Source organism: Amia ocellicauda, unplaced genomic scaffold, assembly GCF_036373705.1.
Source record: "Amia ocellicauda isolate fAmiCal2 unplaced genomic scaffold, fAmiCal2.hap1 HAP1_SCAFFOLD_55, whole genome shotgun sequence".
Classification (NCBI taxonomy): Eukaryota; Metazoa; Chordata; class Actinopteri; order Amiiformes; family Amiidae; genus Amia; species Amia ocellicauda.
The window spans coordinates 213,433-229,864 of NW_027102985.1; the positions used below are offsets into that span (position 1 = coordinate 213,433).

General features: G+C 46.4%; 9 non-coding genes and 34 pseudogenes across 9 annotated transcripts; all 43 read right to left on the reverse strand.

The window, feature by feature from the left end:
- Positions 1-21: 21 nt before the first annotated feature.
- LOC136738206 (5S ribosomal RNA) lies at positions 22-140 on the reverse strand. The gene has a single exon (XR_010812565.1). It is a non-coding gene; the product is annotated as a 5S ribosomal RNA (ribosomal RNA).
- A 557-nt stretch (positions 141-697) lies between these two features.
- Positions 698-816, reverse strand: LOC136737969 (uncharacterized; annotated as a pseudogene).
- Positions 817-1,370: 554 nt separating this feature from the next.
- On the reverse strand, positions 1,371-1,488 carry LOC136737945 (uncharacterized; annotated as a pseudogene).
- Positions 1,489-2,045: 557 nt separating this feature from the next.
- Positions 2,046-2,164, reverse strand: LOC136738043 (uncharacterized; annotated as a pseudogene).
- A 221-nt stretch (positions 2,165-2,385) lies between these two features.
- LOC136738161 (uncharacterized) lies at positions 2,386-2,504 on the reverse strand (annotated as a pseudogene).
- Positions 2,505-2,714: 210 nt separating this feature from the next.
- Positions 2,715-2,833, reverse strand: LOC136738176 (uncharacterized; annotated as a pseudogene).
- Positions 2,834-3,052: 219 nt separating this feature from the next.
- On the reverse strand, positions 3,053-3,171 carry LOC136738183 (5S ribosomal RNA). The gene has a single exon (XR_010812563.1). It is a non-coding gene; the product is annotated as a 5S ribosomal RNA (ribosomal RNA).
- Positions 3,172-3,741: 570 nt separating this feature from the next.
- LOC136738235 (uncharacterized) lies at positions 3,742-3,860 on the reverse strand (annotated as a pseudogene).
- Positions 3,861-4,084: 224 nt separating this feature from the next.
- LOC136738154 (uncharacterized) lies at positions 4,085-4,203 on the reverse strand (annotated as a pseudogene).
- Positions 4,204-4,421: 218 nt separating this feature from the next.
- Positions 4,422-4,540, reverse strand: LOC136738155 (uncharacterized; annotated as a pseudogene).
- A 219-nt stretch (positions 4,541-4,759) lies between these two features.
- LOC136737956 (uncharacterized) lies at positions 4,760-4,878 on the reverse strand (annotated as a pseudogene).
- Positions 4,879-5,446: 568 nt separating this feature from the next.
- LOC136737995 (uncharacterized) lies at positions 5,447-5,565 on the reverse strand (annotated as a pseudogene).
- Positions 5,566-5,775: 210 nt separating this feature from the next.
- LOC136738051 (uncharacterized) lies at positions 5,776-5,894 on the reverse strand (annotated as a pseudogene).
- A 216-nt stretch (positions 5,895-6,110) lies between these two features.
- Positions 6,111-6,229, reverse strand: LOC136738156 (uncharacterized; annotated as a pseudogene).
- A 217-nt stretch (positions 6,230-6,446) lies between these two features.
- Positions 6,447-6,565, reverse strand: LOC136737985 (uncharacterized; annotated as a pseudogene).
- Positions 6,566-7,117: 552 nt separating this feature from the next.
- Positions 7,118-7,236, reverse strand: LOC136737949 (uncharacterized; annotated as a pseudogene).
- Positions 7,237-7,445: 209 nt separating this feature from the next.
- Positions 7,446-7,564, reverse strand: LOC136738090 (uncharacterized; annotated as a pseudogene).
- A 216-nt stretch (positions 7,565-7,780) lies between these two features.
- On the reverse strand, positions 7,781-7,899 carry LOC136738157 (uncharacterized; annotated as a pseudogene).
- Positions 7,900-8,116: 217 nt separating this feature from the next.
- On the reverse strand, positions 8,117-8,255 carry LOC136738251 (uncharacterized; annotated as a pseudogene).
- Positions 8,256-8,476: 221 nt separating this feature from the next.
- On the reverse strand, positions 8,477-8,595 carry LOC136738236 (uncharacterized; annotated as a pseudogene).
- A 225-nt stretch (positions 8,596-8,820) lies between these two features.
- On the reverse strand, positions 8,821-8,939 carry LOC136737970 (uncharacterized; annotated as a pseudogene).
- A 209-nt stretch (positions 8,940-9,148) lies between these two features.
- Positions 9,149-9,266, reverse strand: LOC136737893 (5S ribosomal RNA). Its single transcript, XR_010812513.1, has one exon. It is a non-coding gene; the product is annotated as a 5S ribosomal RNA (ribosomal RNA).
- A 221-nt stretch (positions 9,267-9,487) lies between these two features.
- Positions 9,488-9,606, reverse strand: LOC136738027 (uncharacterized; annotated as a pseudogene).
- A 221-nt stretch (positions 9,607-9,827) lies between these two features.
- Positions 9,828-9,946, reverse strand: LOC136738258 (uncharacterized; annotated as a pseudogene).
- A 215-nt stretch (positions 9,947-10,161) lies between these two features.
- LOC136737989 (uncharacterized) lies at positions 10,162-10,280 on the reverse strand (annotated as a pseudogene).
- A 209-nt stretch (positions 10,281-10,489) lies between these two features.
- On the reverse strand, positions 10,490-10,608 carry LOC136738181 (uncharacterized; annotated as a pseudogene).
- Positions 10,609-10,824: 216 nt separating this feature from the next.
- LOC136737894 (5S ribosomal RNA) lies at positions 10,825-10,942 on the reverse strand. The gene has a single exon (XR_010812514.1). It is a non-coding gene; the product is annotated as a 5S ribosomal RNA (ribosomal RNA).
- Positions 10,943-11,163: 221 nt separating this feature from the next.
- Positions 11,164-11,282, reverse strand: LOC136737933 (uncharacterized; annotated as a pseudogene).
- Positions 11,283-11,503: 221 nt separating this feature from the next.
- LOC136738259 (uncharacterized) lies at positions 11,504-11,622 on the reverse strand (annotated as a pseudogene).
- A 215-nt stretch (positions 11,623-11,837) lies between these two features.
- Positions 11,838-11,956, reverse strand: LOC136737990 (uncharacterized; annotated as a pseudogene).
- A 209-nt stretch (positions 11,957-12,165) lies between these two features.
- Positions 12,166-12,284, reverse strand: LOC136738182 (uncharacterized; annotated as a pseudogene).
- A 216-nt stretch (positions 12,285-12,500) lies between these two features.
- On the reverse strand, positions 12,501-12,619 carry LOC136737883 (5S ribosomal RNA). The gene has a single exon (XR_010812503.1). It is a non-coding gene; the product is annotated as a 5S ribosomal RNA (ribosomal RNA).
- Positions 12,620-12,830: 211 nt separating this feature from the next.
- On the reverse strand, positions 12,831-12,949 carry LOC136738188 (uncharacterized; annotated as a pseudogene).
- A 211-nt stretch (positions 12,950-13,160) lies between these two features.
- On the reverse strand, positions 13,161-13,279 carry LOC136738202 (uncharacterized; annotated as a pseudogene).
- Positions 13,280-13,504: 225 nt separating this feature from the next.
- On the reverse strand, positions 13,505-13,623 carry LOC136737892 (5S ribosomal RNA). Its single transcript, XR_010812512.1, has one exon. It is a non-coding gene; the product is annotated as a 5S ribosomal RNA (ribosomal RNA).
- Positions 13,624-13,839: 216 nt separating this feature from the next.
- LOC136737980 (uncharacterized) lies at positions 13,840-13,957 on the reverse strand (annotated as a pseudogene).
- Positions 13,958-14,182: 225 nt separating this feature from the next.
- Positions 14,183-14,300, reverse strand: LOC136738287 (5S ribosomal RNA). Its single transcript, XR_010812589.1, has one exon. It is a non-coding gene; the product is annotated as a 5S ribosomal RNA (ribosomal RNA).
- Positions 14,301-14,510: 210 nt separating this feature from the next.
- LOC136737932 (uncharacterized) lies at positions 14,511-14,629 on the reverse strand (annotated as a pseudogene).
- Positions 14,630-14,852: 223 nt separating this feature from the next.
- On the reverse strand, positions 14,853-14,971 carry LOC136738177 (uncharacterized; annotated as a pseudogene).
- Positions 14,972-15,189: 218 nt separating this feature from the next.
- Positions 15,190-15,308, reverse strand: LOC136738013 (uncharacterized; annotated as a pseudogene).
- Positions 15,309-15,524: 216 nt separating this feature from the next.
- LOC136737953 (5S ribosomal RNA) lies at positions 15,525-15,643 on the reverse strand. The gene has a single exon (XR_010812540.1). It is a non-coding gene; the product is annotated as a 5S ribosomal RNA (ribosomal RNA).
- Positions 15,644-15,861: 218 nt separating this feature from the next.
- LOC136737881 (5S ribosomal RNA) lies at positions 15,862-15,980 on the reverse strand. Its single transcript, XR_010812501.1, has one exon. It is a non-coding gene; the product is annotated as a 5S ribosomal RNA (ribosomal RNA).
- Positions 15,981-16,191: 211 nt separating this feature from the next.
- On the reverse strand, positions 16,192-16,310 carry LOC136738016 (uncharacterized; annotated as a pseudogene).
- Between the last annotated feature and the right edge of the window lie 122 nt (positions 16,311-16,432).

The window sequence follows — 16,432 nt, forward strand, 5'->3', positions numbered from 1 at the left end:
AGTTACCCAGGAGACGTAAAAAGCTTGCAGCACCTGGTATTTCTAGGAGGTCTCCCATCCAAGTACTGACCAGGCCCTGCCCCGGTTAGCTTCCGAGATCTGACGAGATCGGGCGCGTTCAGGAAGGTGTGGCCGCAAGCCAAGATGCCTGGCTGCATGACGTCTCTTAAAGGCTGGCGGGTATTGACGGAACTTCCAGCAAAAAATAAAAAATAAATAAATAGAAAAATGGAGGGAAAAATATCAGTGCAGGACAGGGTGTTGAAAGTAGCCGGGTACATGTACAATTCTTCAATTATATCTCCTCCAGACTGAATGAGAGTATTAAGAGCTACGCTGAAGTTACCCAGGAGATGTAAAAAGCTTTCAGCACCTGGTATTTCCAGGAGGTCACCCATCAAATTACTGACCAGGCCCTGCCCAGTTTTTCTTCCGATATCTGACGAGATCTTGCGTCTTCAGGACGGTGTGGCCTCAAGCCAAGAGGCCTGGCTGCATGATGTCTCTTAAAGGTTGGCGGGTATTGACGGAACTGCCAGCAAAAAAAAAAAGAAAAATAGAAAAATGGAGGGAAAAATATCAGTGCAGGAAAGGGTGTTGAAAGTAGCCGGGTACGTGTACAATTCTTCAATTATATCTCCTGGAGACAGAAAGAGAGTATTAAGAGCTACGATGAAGTTACCCAGGAGACGTAAAAAGCTTGCAGCACTTGGTATTTCTAGGAGGTCTCCCATCCAAGTACTGACCAGGCCCTGCCCCGTTTAGCTTCCGAGATCTGACGAGATCAGGCGCATTCAGGACGGTGTGGCCACAAGCCGAAAGGCCTGGCTGCATGATGTCTCCTAAAGGTTGGCGGGTATTGACGGAACTTCCAGCAAAAAAAAAAAAAAAAAAAATAGAAAAATGGAGAGAAAAATATCAGTGCAGGAAAGGGTGTTGAAAGTAGCCGGGTACGTGTACAATTCTTCAATTATATCTCCTGCAGACTGAAAGAGAGTATTAGGAGCTACGATAAAGTTACCCAGGAGACGTAAAAGCTTGCAGCACCTGGTATTTCCAGGAGGTCTCACATTCAAGTACTGACCAGGTCCTGCCCCGTTAAGCTTCCGAGATCTGACGATATCATGCGCGTTCAGGACGGTGTGGCCGAAAGCCGAGAGGCCCAGCTGCATGATGTCTCTTTAAGGCTGGCGGGTATTGACGGAACTTCCAGCAAAAAAAAAAAGAAAAAAGAAAAATGGAGGGAAAAATATCAGTGCAGCAAAGGGTTTTGAAAGTAGCCGGGTACGTGTACAATTCTTCAATAATATCTCCTACAGACTGAAAGAGAGTATTAAGAGCTATGATGAAGTTACCCAGGAGACGTAAAAAGCTTGCAGCACCTGGTATTTCTAGGAGGTCTCCCATCCAAGTACTGACCAGGCCCTGCCCCGTTAGCTTCCGAGATCTGACGAGATCGGGCGCGTTCAGGAAGGTGTGGCCGCAAGCCGAGATGCCTGGCTGCATGACGTCTCTTAAAGGCTGGCGGGTATTGACGGAACTTCCAGCAAAAAATAAAAAATAAATAAATAGAAAAATGGAGGGAAAAATATCAGTGCAGGACAGGGTGTTGAAAGTAGCCGGGTACATGTACAATTCTTCAATTATATCTCCTCCAGACTGAATGAGAGTATTAAGAGCTACGCTGAAGTTACCCAGGAGATGTAAAAAGCTTTCAGCACCTGGTATTTCCAGGAGGTCACCCATCCAATTACTGACCAGGCCCTGCCCAGTTTTTCTTCCGATATCTGACGAGATCTTGCGTCTTCAGGACGGTGTGGCCTCAAGCCAAGAGGCCTGGCTGCATGATGTTTCTTAAAGGTTGGCGGGTATTGACGGAACTGCCAGCAAAAAAAAAAAGAAAAATAGAAAAATGGAGGGAAAAATATCAGTGCAGGAAAGGGTGTTGAAAGTAGCCGGGTACGTGTACAATTCTTCAATTATATCTTCTCCAGACTGAAAGAGAGTATTAAGAGCTACGATGAAGTTCCCCAGGAGACGTAAAAAGCTGGCAGCACCTGGTATTTCCAGGAGGTCTCACATTTAAGTACTGACCAGGTCCTGCCCCGTTTAGCTTCCGAGATCTGACGAGATCGGGCGCGTTCAGGACGGTGTGGCCGCAAGCCAAGAGGCCGGGCTGCATGATGTCTCTTAAAGGCTGGCGGGTATTGACGGAACTTCCAGTAAAAAATAAAAAATAAATAAATAGAAAAATGGAGGGAAAAATATCAGTGCAGGACAGGGTGTTGAAAGTAGCCGGGTACATGTACAATTCTTCAATTATATCTCCTCCAGACTGAATGAGAGTATTAAGAGCTACGCTGAAGTTACCCAGGAGATGTAAAAAGCTTTCAGCACCTGGTATTTCCAGGAGGTCACCCATCCAATTACTGACCAGGCCCTGCCCAGTTTTTCTTCCGAGATCTGACGAGATCTTGCGTCTTCAGGACGGTGTGGCCGCAAGCCGAGAGGCCTGGCTGCATGATGTCTCTTAAAGGTTGGCGGGTATTGACGGAACTTCCAGCAAAAAAAAAAAAAAAAAAATGGATGGAAAAATATCAGTGCAGCAAAGGGTGTTGACAGTAGCTGGGTACGTGTACAATACTTCAATTATATCTCCTCCAGACAGATAGAGAGTATTAAGAGCTACGATAAAGTTACCCAGGAGACGTAAAAGCTTGCAGCACGAGGTATTTCCAGGAGGTCTCACATTCATGTACTGACCAGGTCCTGCCCCGTTTAGCTTCCGAGATCTGACAAGATCGGGCGCGTTCAGGACGGTGTGGCCGCAAGCCGAGATGTCTGGCTGCATGATGTCTCTTAAAGGCTGGCGGGTATTGACGGAATTTCCAGCAAAAAAAAAAAAAAAAAAAAAGAAAAATGGAGGGAAAAATATCAGTGCAGGAAAGGATGTTGAAAGTAGCCGGGTACGTGTACAATTCTTCAATTATATCTCCTGGAGACAGAAAGAGAGTATTAAGAGCTACGATGAAGTTACCCAGGAGACGTAAAAAGCTTGCAGGACCTGGTATTTCCAGGAGGTCTCCCATCAAAGTACTGACCAGGCCCTGCCCCGTTTAGCTTCCGAGATCTGATGAGATCGGGCGCGTTCAGGATGGTGTGGCCGCAAGCCGAGATGCCTGGCTGCATGATGTCTCTTAAAGGCTGGCGGGTATTGAAGGAACTGCCAGCGAAAAAAAAAAAGAAAAATAGAGGGAAAAATACCAGTGCAGCAAAGGGTGTTGAAAGTAGCCGGGTACGTGTACAATTCTTCAATTATATCTTCTCCAGACTGAAAGAGAGTATTAAGAGCTACGATGAAGTTCCCCAGGAGACGTAAAAAGCTGGCAGCACCTGGTATTTCCAGGAGGTCTCACATTTAAGTACTGACCAGGTCCTGCCCCGTTTAGCTTCTGAGATCTGACAAGATCGGGCAAGATCGGGCAAGATCGGGCGCGTTCAGGACGGTGTGGCCGCAAGCCAAGAGGCCGGGCTGCATGATGTCTCTTAAAGGCTGGCGGGTATTGACGGAGCTTCCAGTAAAAAATAAAAAATAAATAAATAGAAAAATGGAGGGAAAAATATCAGTGCAGGACAGGGTGTTGGAAGTAGCCGGGTACATGTACAATTCTTCAATTATATCTCCTCCAGCCTGAATGAGAGTATTAAGAGCTACGCTGAAGTTACCCAGGAGATGTAAAAAGCTTTCAGCACCTGGTATTTCCAGGAGGTCACCCATCCAATTACTGACCAGGCCCTGCCCAGTTTTTCTTCCGAGATCTGACGAGATCTTGCGTCTTCAGGACGGTGTGGCCTCAAGCCGAGAGGCCTGGCTGCATGATGTCTCTTAAAGGTTGGCGGGTATTGACGGAACTTCCAGCAAAAATAAAAAATAAAAAAAGAAAAAAGAAAAATGGATGGAAAAATATCAGTGCAGCAAAGGGTGTTGACAGTAGCTGGGTACGTGTACAATACTTCAATTATATCTCCTCCAGACAGATAGAGAGTATTAAGAGCTACGATAAAGTTACCCAGGAGACGTAAAAGCTTGCAGCACCAGGTATTTCCAGGAGGTCTCACATTCATGTACCGACCAGGTCCTGCCCCGTTTAGCTTCCAAGATCTGACGAGATCGGGCGAGTTCAGGATGGTGTGGCCGCAAGCCGAGATGCCTGGCTGCATGATGTCTCTTAAAGGCTGGCGGGTATTGACGGAATTTCCAGCAAAAAAAAAAAAAAAAAAATAGAAAAATGGAGGGAAAAATATCAGTGCAGGAAAGGGTGTTGAAAGTAGCCGGGTACGTGTACAATTCTTCAATTATATCTCCTGGAGACAGAAAGAGAGTATTAAGAGCTACGATGAAGTTACCCAGGAGACGTAAAAGCTTGCAGCACCAGGTATTTCCAGGAGGTCTCACATTCATGTACCGACCAGGTCCTGCCCCGTTTAGCTTCCAAGATCTGACGAGATCGGGCGAGTTCAGGATGGTGTGGCCGCAAGCCGAGATGCCTGGCTGCATGTTGTCTCTTAAAGGCTGGCGGGTATTGACGGAATTTCCAGCAAAAAAAAAAAAAAAAAAATAGAAAAATGGAGGGAAAAATATCAGTGCAGGAAAGGGTGTTGAAAGTAGCCGGGTACGTGTACAATTCTTCAATTATATCTCCTGGAGACAGAAAGAGAGTATTAAGAGCTACGATGAAGTTACCCAGGAGACGTAAAAAGCTTGCAGCACCTGGTATTTCTAGGAGGTCTCCCATCCAAGTACTGACCAGGCCCTGCCCCGTTTAGCTTCCGAGATCTGACGAGATCGGGCGCATTCAGGACGGTGTGGCCACAGGATGGTGTGGCCGCAAGCCGAGATTCCTGGCTGCATGATGTCTCTTAAAGGCTGGCGGGTATTGACGGAACTGCCAGCAAAAAAAAAAAGAAAAATAGAGGGAAATATACCAGTGCAGCAAAGGGTGTTGAAAGTAGCCTGGTACGTGTACAATTCTTCAATTATATCTCCTGGAGACAGAAAGAGAGTATTAAGAGCTACGATGAAGTTACCCAGGAAACATAAAAATCTTGCAGCACCTGGTATTTCTAGGATGTCTCCCATCCAAGTACTGACCAAACCCTGCCCCGTTTAGCTTCCGAGATCTTCTGACATCGGGCTCATTCAGGACTGTGTGTCAGCAAGCCGAGAGGCCTGGTTGCATGATGTCTCTTAAAGGCTGGCGGATATTGACGGAACTGCCAGCAAAAAAAAAAAAAAAAAAAAAAAAAAAGAAAAATGGATGGAAAAATATCAGTGCAGCAAAGGGTGTTGACAGTAGCTGGGTACGTGTACAATACTTCAATTATATCTCCTCCAGACAGAAAGAGAGAATTAAGAGCTACGATAAAGTTACCCAGGAGACGTAAAAGCTTACAGCACCAGGTATTTCCAGGAGGTCTCACATTCTAGTACTGACCAGGTCCTGCCCCGTTTAGCTTCCGAGATCTGACGAGATCGGGCGCGTTCAGGATGGTGTGGCCGCAAGCCGAGACGCGTGGCTGCATGATATCTCTTAAAGGCTGGCGGGTATTGAAGGAACTGCCAGCAAATAAAAAAAAGAAAAATAGAGGGAAAAATACCAGTGCAGCAAAGGCTATTGAAAGTAGCCGGGTACGTGTACAATTCCTCAATTATAACACCTCCAGACAGATAGAGAGTATTAAGAGCTACGATGAAGTTACCCAGGAGACGTAAAAAGCTTGCAGCACCAGGTATTTCCTGGAGGTCTCCCATCCAAGTTCTGATCAGGCCCTGCCCCGTTTAGCTTCCGAGATCTGACGAGATCAGGCACGTTCAGGATGGTGTGGCTGCAAGCCAAGAGGCCTGGCTGCATGATGTCTCTTAAAGGTTGGCGGGTATTGACGGAACTTCCAGCAAAAAAAAAAAAAAAAAAAGAAAAATGGATGGAAAAATATCAGTGCAGCAAAGGGTGTTGACAGTAGCTGGGTACGTGTACAATACTTCAATTATATCTCCTCCAGACAGATAGAGAGTATTAAGAGCTACGATAAAGTTACCCAGGAGACGTAAAAGCTTGCAGCACCAGGTATTTCCAGGAGGTCTCACATTCATGTACCGACCAGGTCCTGCCCCGTTTAGCTTCCAAGATCTGACGAGATCGGGCGAGTTCAGGATGGTGTGGCCGCAAGCCGAGATGCCTGGCTGCATGATGTCTCTTAAAGGCTAGCGGGTATTGACGGAATTTCCAGCAAAAAAAAAAAAAAAAATAGAAAAATGGAGGGAAAAATATCAGTGCAGGAAAGGGTGTTGAAAGTAGCCGGGTACGTGTACAATTCTTCAATTATATCTCCTGGAGACAGAAAGAGAGTATTAAGAGCTACGATGAAGTTACCCAGGAGACGTAAAAAGCTTGCAGCACCTGGTATTTCTAGGAGGTCTCCCATCCAAGTACTGACCAGGTCCTGCCCCGTTTAGCTTCCGAGATCTGACGAGATCGGGCGCATTCAGGACTGTGTGGCCACAAGCCGAAAGGCCTGGCTGCATGATGTCTCCTAAAGGTTGGCGGGTATTGACGGAATTTCCAGCAAAAAAAAAAAGAAAAATGGAGGGAAAAATATCAGTGCAGCAAAGGGTGTTGACAGTAGCTGGGTACGTGTACAATTCTTCAATTATATCTTCTCCAGACTGAAAGAGAGTATTAAGAGCTACGATGAAGTTCCCCAGGAGACGTAAAAAGCTGGCAGCACCTGGTATTTCCAGGAGGTCTCACATTTAAGTACTGACCAGGTCCTGCCCCGTTTAGCTTCCGAGATCTTCTGACATCGGGCTCATTCAGGACTGTGTGTCCGCAAGCCGAGAGGCCTGGTTGCATGATGTCTCTTAAAGGCTGGCGGATATTGACGGAACTGCCAGCAAAAAAAAAAAAAAAAAAAAAAAAAAAGAAAAATGGATGGAAAAATATCAGTGCAGCAAAGGGTGTTGACAGTAGCTGGGTACGTGTACAATACTTCAATTATATCTCCTCCAGACAGAAAGAGAGAATTAAGAGCTACGATAAAGTTACCCAGGAGACGTAAAAGCTTGCAGCACCAGGTATTTCCAGGAGGTCTCACATTCAAGTACTGACCAGGTCCTGCCCCGTTTAGCTTCCGAGATCTGACGAGATCGGGCGCGTTCAGGATGGTGTGGCCGCAAGCCGAGACGCGTGGCTGCATGATATCTCTTAAAGGCTGGCGGGTATTGACGGAACTGCCAGCAAATAAAAAAAAGAAAAATAGAGGGAAAAATACCAGTGCAGCAAAGGCTGTTGAAAGTAGCCGGGTACGTGTACAATTCCTCAATTATAACACCTCCAGACAGATAGAGAGTATTAAGAGCTACGATGAAGTTACCCAGGAGACGTAAAAGCTTGCAGCACCAGGTATTTCCTGGAGGTCTCCCATCCAAGTTCTGATCAGGCCCTGCCCCGTTTAGCTTCCGAAATCTGACGAGATCAGGCACGTTCAGGATGGTGTGGCTGCAAGCCAAGAGGCCTGGCTGCATGATGTCTCTTAAAGCTTGGCGGGTATTGACGGAACTTCCAGCAAAAAAAAAAAAAAAAAAAGAAAAATGGATGGAAAAATATCAGTGCAGCAAAGGGTGTTGACAGTAGCTGGGTACGTGTACAATACTTCAATTATATCTCCTCCAGACAGATAGAGAGTATTAAGAGCTACGATAAAGTTACCCAGGAGACGTAAAAGCTTGCAGCACCAGGTATTTCCAGGAGGTCTCACATTCATGTACCGACCAGGTCCTGCCCCGTTTAGCTTCCAAGATCTGACGAGATCGGGCGAGTTCAGGATGGTGTGGCCGCAAGCCGAGATGCCTGGCTGCATGATGTCTCTTAAAGGCTAGCGGGTATTGACGGAATTTCCAGCAAAAAAAAAAAAAAAAATAGAAAAATGGAGGGAAAAATATCAGTGCAGCAAAGGGTGTTGAAAGTAGCCGGGTACGTATACAATTCTTCAATTATATCTTCTCCAGACTGAAAGAGAGTATTAAGAGCTACGATGAAGTTCCCCAGGAGACGTAAAAAGCTGGCAGCACCTGGTATTTCCAGGAGGTCTCACATTTAAGTACTGACCAGGTCCTGCCCCGTTTAGCTTCCGAGATCTGACAAGATCGGGCAAGATCGGGCAAGATCGGGCGCGATCAGGACGGTGTGGCCGCAAGCCAAGAGGCCGGGCTGCATGATGTCTCTTAAAGGCTGGCGGGTATTGACGGAACTTCCAGCAAAAAATAAAAAATAAATAAATAGAAAAATGGAGGGAAAAATATCAGTGCAGGACAGGGTGTTGAAAGTAGCCGGGTACATGTACAATTCTTCAATTATATCTCCTCCAGACTGAATGAGAGTATTAAGAGCTACGCTGATGTTACCCAGGAGATGTAAAAAGCTTTCAGCACCTGGTATTTCCAGGAGGTCACCCATCCAATTACTGACCAGGCCCTGCCCAGTTTTTCTTCCGAGATCTGACGAGATCTTGCGTCTTCAGGACGGTGTGGCCTCAAGCCAAGAGGCCTGGCTGCATGATGTCTCTTAAAGGTTGGCGGGTATTGACGGAACTTCCAGCAAAAAAAAAAAAAAAAAAAAAAAAAAAGAAAAATGGATGGAAAAATATCAGTGCAGCAAAGGGTGTTGACAGTAGCTGGGTACGTGTACAATTCTTCAATTATATCTCCTGGAGACAGAAAGAGAGTATTAAGAGCTACGATGAAGTTACCCAGGAGACGTAAAAAGCTTTCAGCACCTGGTATTTCTAGGAGGTCTCCCATCCAAGTACTGACCAGGTCCTGCCCCGTTTAGCTTCCGAGATCTGACGAGATCGGGCGCGTTCAGGATGGTGTGGCCGCAAGCCGAGATGCCTGGCTGCATGATGTCTCTTAAAGGCTGGCGGGTATTGACGGAACTGCCAGCAAAAAAAAAAAGAAAAATAGAGGGAAATATACCAGTGCAGCAAAGGGTGTTGAAAGTAGCCGGGTACGTGTACAATTCTTCAATTATATCTCCTGGAGACAGAAAGAGAGTATTAAGAGCTACGATGAAGTTACCCAGGAGACGTAAAAAGCTTGCAGCACCTGGTATTTCTAGGAGGTCTCCCATCCAAGTACTGACCAGGCCCTGCCCCGTTAGCTTCCGAGATCTGATGAGATCGGGCGCGTTCAGGACGGTGTGGCCGCAAGCCAAGAAGCCTGGCTGCTTGATGTCTCTTAAAGGCTGGCGGGTATTGACGGAACTTCCAGCAAAAAAAAAAAAAAAAAAAAAATGGAAAATGGAGGGAAAAATATCAGTGCAGCAAAGGCTGTTGAAAGTAGCCGGGTACGTGTACAATACTTCAATTATATCTCCTCCAGACAGATATAGAGTATTAAGAGCTACGATGAAGTTTCCCAGGAGACGTAAAAGGCTTGCAGCACCAGGTATTTCCAGGAGGTCTCCCATCCAAGTACTGACGAGGCCCTGCCCCGTTTAGCTTCCGAGATCTGATTAGATCGGACGTGTTCAGGACGGTGTGGCCGCAAGCCAAGAGGCCGGGCTGCATGATGTCTCTTAAAGGCTGGCGGGTATTGACGGAACTTCCAGCAAAAAATAAAAAATAAATAAATAGAAAAATGGAGGGAAAATTATCAGTGCAGGACAGGGTGTTGAAAGTAGCCGGGTACATGTACAATTCTTCAATTATATCTCCTCCAGACTGAATGAGAGTATTAAGAGCTACGATGAAGTTACCCAGGAGATGTAAAAAGCATTCAGCACCTGGTATTTCCAGGAGGTCACCCATCCAATTACTGACCAGGCCCTGCCCAGTTTTTCTTCCGAGATCTGACGAGATCTTGCGTCTTCAGGACGGTGTGGCCTCAAGCCAAGAGGCCTGGCTGCATGATGTCTCTTAAAGGCTGGAGGGTATTGATGGAACTTCCAGCAAAAAACAAAAGAAAAAAGAAAAATGGAGGGACAAATATCAGTGCAGCGAAGCGTGTTGAAGGTAGCCGGGTACGTGTACAATTCTTCAATTATATCTCCTCCAGACAGATAGAGAGTATTACGAGCTACGATAAAGTTACCCAGGAGACGTAAAAGCTTGCAGCACCAGGTATTTCCAGGAGGTCTCACATTCAAGTACTGACCAGGTCCTGCCCCGTTTATCTTCCGAGATCTGACGAGATCGGGCGCGTTCAGGACGGTGTGGCCGCAAGCCGAGATGCCTGGCTGCATGATGTCTCTTAAAGGCTGGCGGGTATTGACGGAACTGCCAGCAAAAAAAAAAAGAAAAATAGAGGGAAATATACCAGTGCAGCAAAGGGTGTTGAAAGTAGCCGGGTACGTGTACAATTCTTCAATTATATCTCCTGGAGACAGAAAGAGAGTATTAAGAGCTACGATGAAGTTACCCAGGAGACGTAAAAAGCTTGCAGCACCTGGTATTTTCAGGAGGTCACACATCCAAGTACTGACCAGGCCATGCCCCATTTAGCTTCCGAAATCTGATATGATCGGGCGCGTTCAGGACAGTGTGACTACAAGCCAAGAGGCCTGGCTGCATGATGTCTCTTAAAGGCTGGCGGATATTGACGGAACTTCCAGCAAAAAAATAAAATAAAAAGAAAAATGGAGGGAAAAATATCAGTGCAGGAAAGGGTGTTGAAAGTAGCCGGGTACGTGTACAATTCTTCAATTATATCTCCTGGAGACAGAAAGAGAGTATTAAGAGCTACGATGAAGTTACCCAGGAGACGTAAAAAGCTTGCAGCACCTGGTATTTCTAGGAGGTCTCCCATCCAAGTACTGACCAGGCCCTGCCCCGTTAGCTTCCGAGATCTGATGAGATCGGGCGCGTTCAGGACGGTGTGGCCGCAAGCCAAGAAGCCTGGCTGCTTGATGTCTCTTAAAGGCTGGCGGGTATTGACGGAACTTCCAGCAAAAAAAAAAAAAAAAAAAAAATGGAAAATGGAGGGAAAAATATCAGTGCAGCAAAGGCTGTTGAAAGTAGCCGGGTACGTGTACAATACTTCAATTATATCTCCTCCAGACAGATAGAGAGTATTAAGAGCTACGATGAAGTTTCCCAGGAGACGTAAAAGGCTTGCAGCACCAGGTATTTCCAGGAGGTCTCCCATCCAAGTACTGACGAGGCCCTGCCCCGTTTAGCTTCCGAGATCTGATGAGATCGGACGTGTTCAGGACGGTGTGGCCGCAAGCCAAGAGGACGGGCTGCATGATGTCTCTTAAAGGCTGGCGGGTATTGACGGAACTTCCAGCAAAAAATAAAAAATAAATAAATAGAAAAATGGAGGGAAAATTATCAGTGCAGGACAGGGTGTTGAAAGTAGCCGGGTACATGTACAATTCTTCAATTATATCTCCTCCAGACTGAATGAGAGTATTAAGAGCTACGATGAAGTTACCCAGGAGATGTAAAAAGCATTCAGCACCTGGTATTTCCAGGAGGTCACCCATCCAATTACTGACCAGGCCCTGCCCAGTTTTTCTTCCGAGATCTGACGAGATCTTGCGTCTTCAGGACGGTGTGGCCTCAAGCCAAGAGGCCTGGCTGCATGATGTCTCTTAAAGGCTGGAGGGTATTGATGGAACTTCCAGCAAAAAACAAAAGAAAAAAGAAAAATGGAGGGACAAATATCAGTGCAGCAAAGCGTGTTGAAGGTAGCCGGGTACGTGTACAATTCTTCAATTATATCTCCTCCAGACAGATAGAGAGTATTACGAGCTACGATAAAGTTACCCAGGAGACGTAAAAGCTTGCAGCACCAGGTATTTCCAGGAGGTCTCACATTCAAGTACTGACCAGGTCCTGCCCCGTTTATCTTCCGAGATCTGACGAGATCGGGCGCGTTCAGGACGGTGTGGCCGCAAGCCGAGATGCCTGGCTGCATGATGTCTCTTAAAGGCTGGCGGGTATTGACGGAACTGCCAGCAAAAAAAAAAAGAAAAATAGAGGGAAATATAACAGTGCAGCAAAGGGTGTTGAAAGTAGCCGGGTACGTGTACAATTCTTCAATTATATCTCCTGGAGACAGAAAGAGAGTATTAAGAGCTACGATGAAGTTACCCAGGAGACGTAAAAAGCTTGCAGCACCTGGTATTTTCAGGAGGTCACACATCCAAGTACTGACCAGGCCATGCCCCATTTAGCTTCCGAAATCTGATATGATCGGGCGCGTTCAGGACAGTGTGACTACAAGCCAAGAGGCCTGGCTGCATGATGTCTCTTAAAGGCTGGCGGATATTGACGGAACTTCCAGCAAAAAAATAAAATAAAAAGAAAAATGGAGGGAAAAATATCAGTGCAGGAAAGGGTGTTGAAAGTAGCCGGGTACGTGTACAATTCTTCAATTATATCTCCTGGAGACAGAAAGAGAGTATTAAGAGCTACGATGAAGTTAACCAGGAGACGTAAAAAGCTTGCAGCACCTGGTAATTCTAGGAGGTCTCCCATCCAAGTACTGACCAGGCCCTGCCCCGTTTAGCTTCCGAGATCTGACGAGATCGGGCGCGTTCAGGATGGTGTGGCCGCAAGCCGAGATGCCTGGCTGCATGATGTCTCTTAAAGGCTGGCGGGTATTGACGGAAATGCCAGCGAAAAAAAAAATAGAAAAATAGAGGGAAAAATACCAGAGCAGCAAAGGGTGTTGAAAGTAGCCGGGTACATGTACAATTCTTCAATTATATCTTCTCCAGACAGAAAGAGAGTATTAAGAGCTACGATGAAGTTCCCCAGGAGACGTAAAAAGCTGGCAGCACCTGGTATTTCCAGGAGGTCTCACTTTCATGTACTGACCAGGTCCTGCCCCGTTTAGCTTCCGAGATCTGACGAGATCGGCCGCGTTCAGGATGGTGTGGCCGCAAGCCAAGATGCCTGGCTGCATGATGTCTCTTAAAGGCTGGCGGGTATTGACGGAACTGCCAGCAAAAAAAAAAAATGAAAAATAGAGGGAAATATACCAGTGCAGCAAAGGGTGTTGAAAGTAGCCGGGTACGTGTACAATTCTTCAATTATATCTCCTGGAGACAGAAAGAGAGTATTAAGAGCTACGATGAAGTTACCCTGGAGACGTAAAAAGCTTGCAGCAACTGGTATTTCTAGGAGGTCTCCCATCCAAGTACTGACCAGGCACTGCCCCCTTTAGCTTCCGCGATCTGACGAGATCGGGCGCGTTCAAGATGGTGTGGCCGCAAGCCGAGATGCCTGGCTGCATGATGTCTCTTAAAGGCTGGCGGGTATTGACGGAACTTCCAGCAAAAAAAAAAAAGAAAAAAAGAATAAAGAAAAATGGATGGAAAAATATCAGTGCAGCAAAGGGTGTTGACAGTAGCTGGATACGTGTACAATACTTCAATTATATCTCCTCCAGACAGAGAGAGAGTATTAAGAGCTACGATGAAGTTACCCAGGAGACGTAAAAAGCTTACAGCACCTGGTATTTCTAGGAGGTCTCCCATCCAAGTACTGACCAGGTCCTGCCCCGTTTAGCTTCCGAGATCTGACGAGATCGGGCGCATTCAGGACGGTGTGGCCGCAAGCCAAGAGGACTGGCTGCATGATGTCTCTTTAAGGCTGGCGGGTATTGACGGAACTTCCAGCAAAAAAAAAAAGAAAAAAGAAAAATGGAGGGAAAAATATCAGTGCAGCAAAGGGTTTTGAAAGTAGCCGGGTACGTGTACAATTCTTCAATAATATCTCCTACAGACTGAAAGAGAGTATTAAGAGCTATGATGAAGTTACCCAGGAGACGTAAAAAGCTTGCAGCACCTGGTATTTCCAGGAGGTTACCCATCCAAGTACTGAACAGGCCCTGCCCCGTTAGCTTCCGAGATCTGACGAGATCGGGCGCATTCAGGACGGTGTGGCCACAAGCCGAAAGGCCTGGCTGCATGATGTCTCTTAAAGGTTAGCGGGTATTGACGGAACTTCCAGCAAAAAAAAAAAAGAAAAAAAGAAAAAAGAAAAATGGATGGAAAAATATCAGTGCAGCAAATGGTGTTGACAGTAGCTGGATACGTGTACAATACTTCAATTATATCTCCTCCAGACAAATAGAGAGTATTAAGAGCTACGAAGAAGTTTCCCAGGAGACGTAAAAAGCTTGCAGCACCAGGTATTTCCAGGAGGTCTCCCATCCAAGTACTGACCAGGCCCTGCCCCGTTAGCTTCCGAGATCTGACGAGATCGGGCGCGTTCAGGATGGTGTGGCCGCAAGCCGAGATGCCTGGCTGCATGACGTCTCTTAAAGGCTGGCGGGTATTGACGGAACTGCCAGCAAAAAAAAAAAAGAAAAATAGAGGGAAATATACCAGTGCAGCAAAGGGTGTTGAAAGTAGCCGGGTACGTGTACAATTCTTCAATTATATCTCCTGGAGACAGAAAGAGAGTATTAAGAGCTACGATGTAGTTACCCAGGAGACGTAAAAAGCTTGCAGCACCTGGTATTTCTAGGAGGTCTCCCATCCAAGTACTGACAAGGCCCTGCCCCGTTTAGCTTCCGAGATCTGACGAGATCGGGCGCATTCAGGATGGTGTGGCCACAAGCCGAAAGGCCTGGCTGCATGATGTCTCTTAAAGGTTGGCGGGTATTGACGGAACTTCCAGCAAAAAAATAAAATAAAAAAGAAAAAAGAAAAATGGATGGAAAAATATCAGTGCAGCAAAGGGTGTTGACAGTAGCTGGATACGTGTACAATACTTCAATTATATCTCCTCCAGACAGAGAGAGAGTATTAAGAGCTACGATAAAGTTACCCAGGAGACGTAAAAGCTTGCAGCACTAGGTATTTCCAGGAGGTCTCACTTTCATGTACTGACCAGGTCCTGCCGCGTTTAGCTTCCGAGATCTGATGAGATCGGGCGCGTTCAGGATGGTGTGGCCGCAAGCCGAGATGCCTGGCTGCATGATGTCTCTTAAATACTGGCGGGTATTGACGGAACTTCCAGCAAAAAAAAAAAAAAAAAATAGAAAAATGGAGGGAAAAATATCAGTGCAGGAAAGGGTGTTGAAAGTAGCCAGGTACGTGTACAATTCTTCAATTATATCTCCTGGAGACAGAAAGAGAGTATTAAGAGCTACGATGAAGTTACCCAGGAGACGTAAAAAGCTTGCAGCACCTGGTATTTCTAGGAAGTCTCCCATCCAAGTACTGACCAGGCCGTGCCCCGTTTAGCTTCCGAGATCTGACGAGATCGGGCGCATTCAGGACGGTGTGGCCACAAGCCGAAAGGCCTGGCTGCATGATGTCTCTTAAAGGTTGGCGGGTATTGACGGAACTTCCAGCAAAAAAATAAAATAAAAAGAAAAATGGAGGGAAAAATATCAGTGCAGCAAAGGGTGTTGAAAGTAGCCTAGTACGTGTACAATTCTTCAATTATATCTCCTCCAGACAGAAAGAGAGTATTAAGAGCTACGATGAAGTTACCCAGGAGACGTAAAAGGCTTGCAGCACCTGGTATTACTAGGAGGTCTCCCATCCAACTACTGACCAGGCCCTGCCCCGTTTAGCTTCCGAGATCTGACGAGATCGGGCGCATTCAGGACGGTGTGGCCACAAGCCGAGATGTCTGGCTGCATGATGTCTCTTAAAGGCTGGCGGGTATTGACGGAATTTCCAGCAAAAAAAAAAAAAAATATATAGAAAAATGGAGGAAAAAATATCAGTGCAGGAAAGGGTGTTGAAAGTAGCCGGGTACGTGTACAATTCTTCAATTATACCTCCTCCAGACAGATAGAGAGTATTAAGAGCTACGATAAAGTTACCCAGGAGACGTAAAAGCTTGCAGCACCAGGTATTTCCAGGAGGTCACCCATCCAAGTACTGACCAGGCCCTGCCCCGTTTAAATTCCAAGATCTGATGAGATCGGGGGCGTTCAGGACGGTGTGGCTGCAAGCCAAGAGGCCTGGCTGCATGATGTCTCTTAATGGTTGGCGGGTTTTGACGGAACATCCAGCAAATAAAAAAAAAGAGAAATGGAGGTAAAAATATCAGTGCAGCAAAGGGTGTTGAAAGTAGCCAGGTACGTGTACAATTCTTCAATTATATCTCCTCCAGACTGAAAGAGAGTATTAAGAGCTACGATGAAGTTACCCAGGAGACGTAAAAAGCTTGCAGCACCTGGTATTTCCAGGAGGACACCCATCCAAGTACTGACCAGACCTTGCCCCGTTTAGCCTCCGAGATCTGACGAGATCGGGCGCGTTCAGGACGGTGTGGCTGCAAGCCAAGATGCCTGACTGCATGATGTCTCTTAAAGGCTGGCGGGTATTGACGGAACAGCCAGCAAAAAAAAAAAAAGAGAAATGGAGGGAGAAATACCAGTGCAGCAAAGGGTGTTGATAGTAGC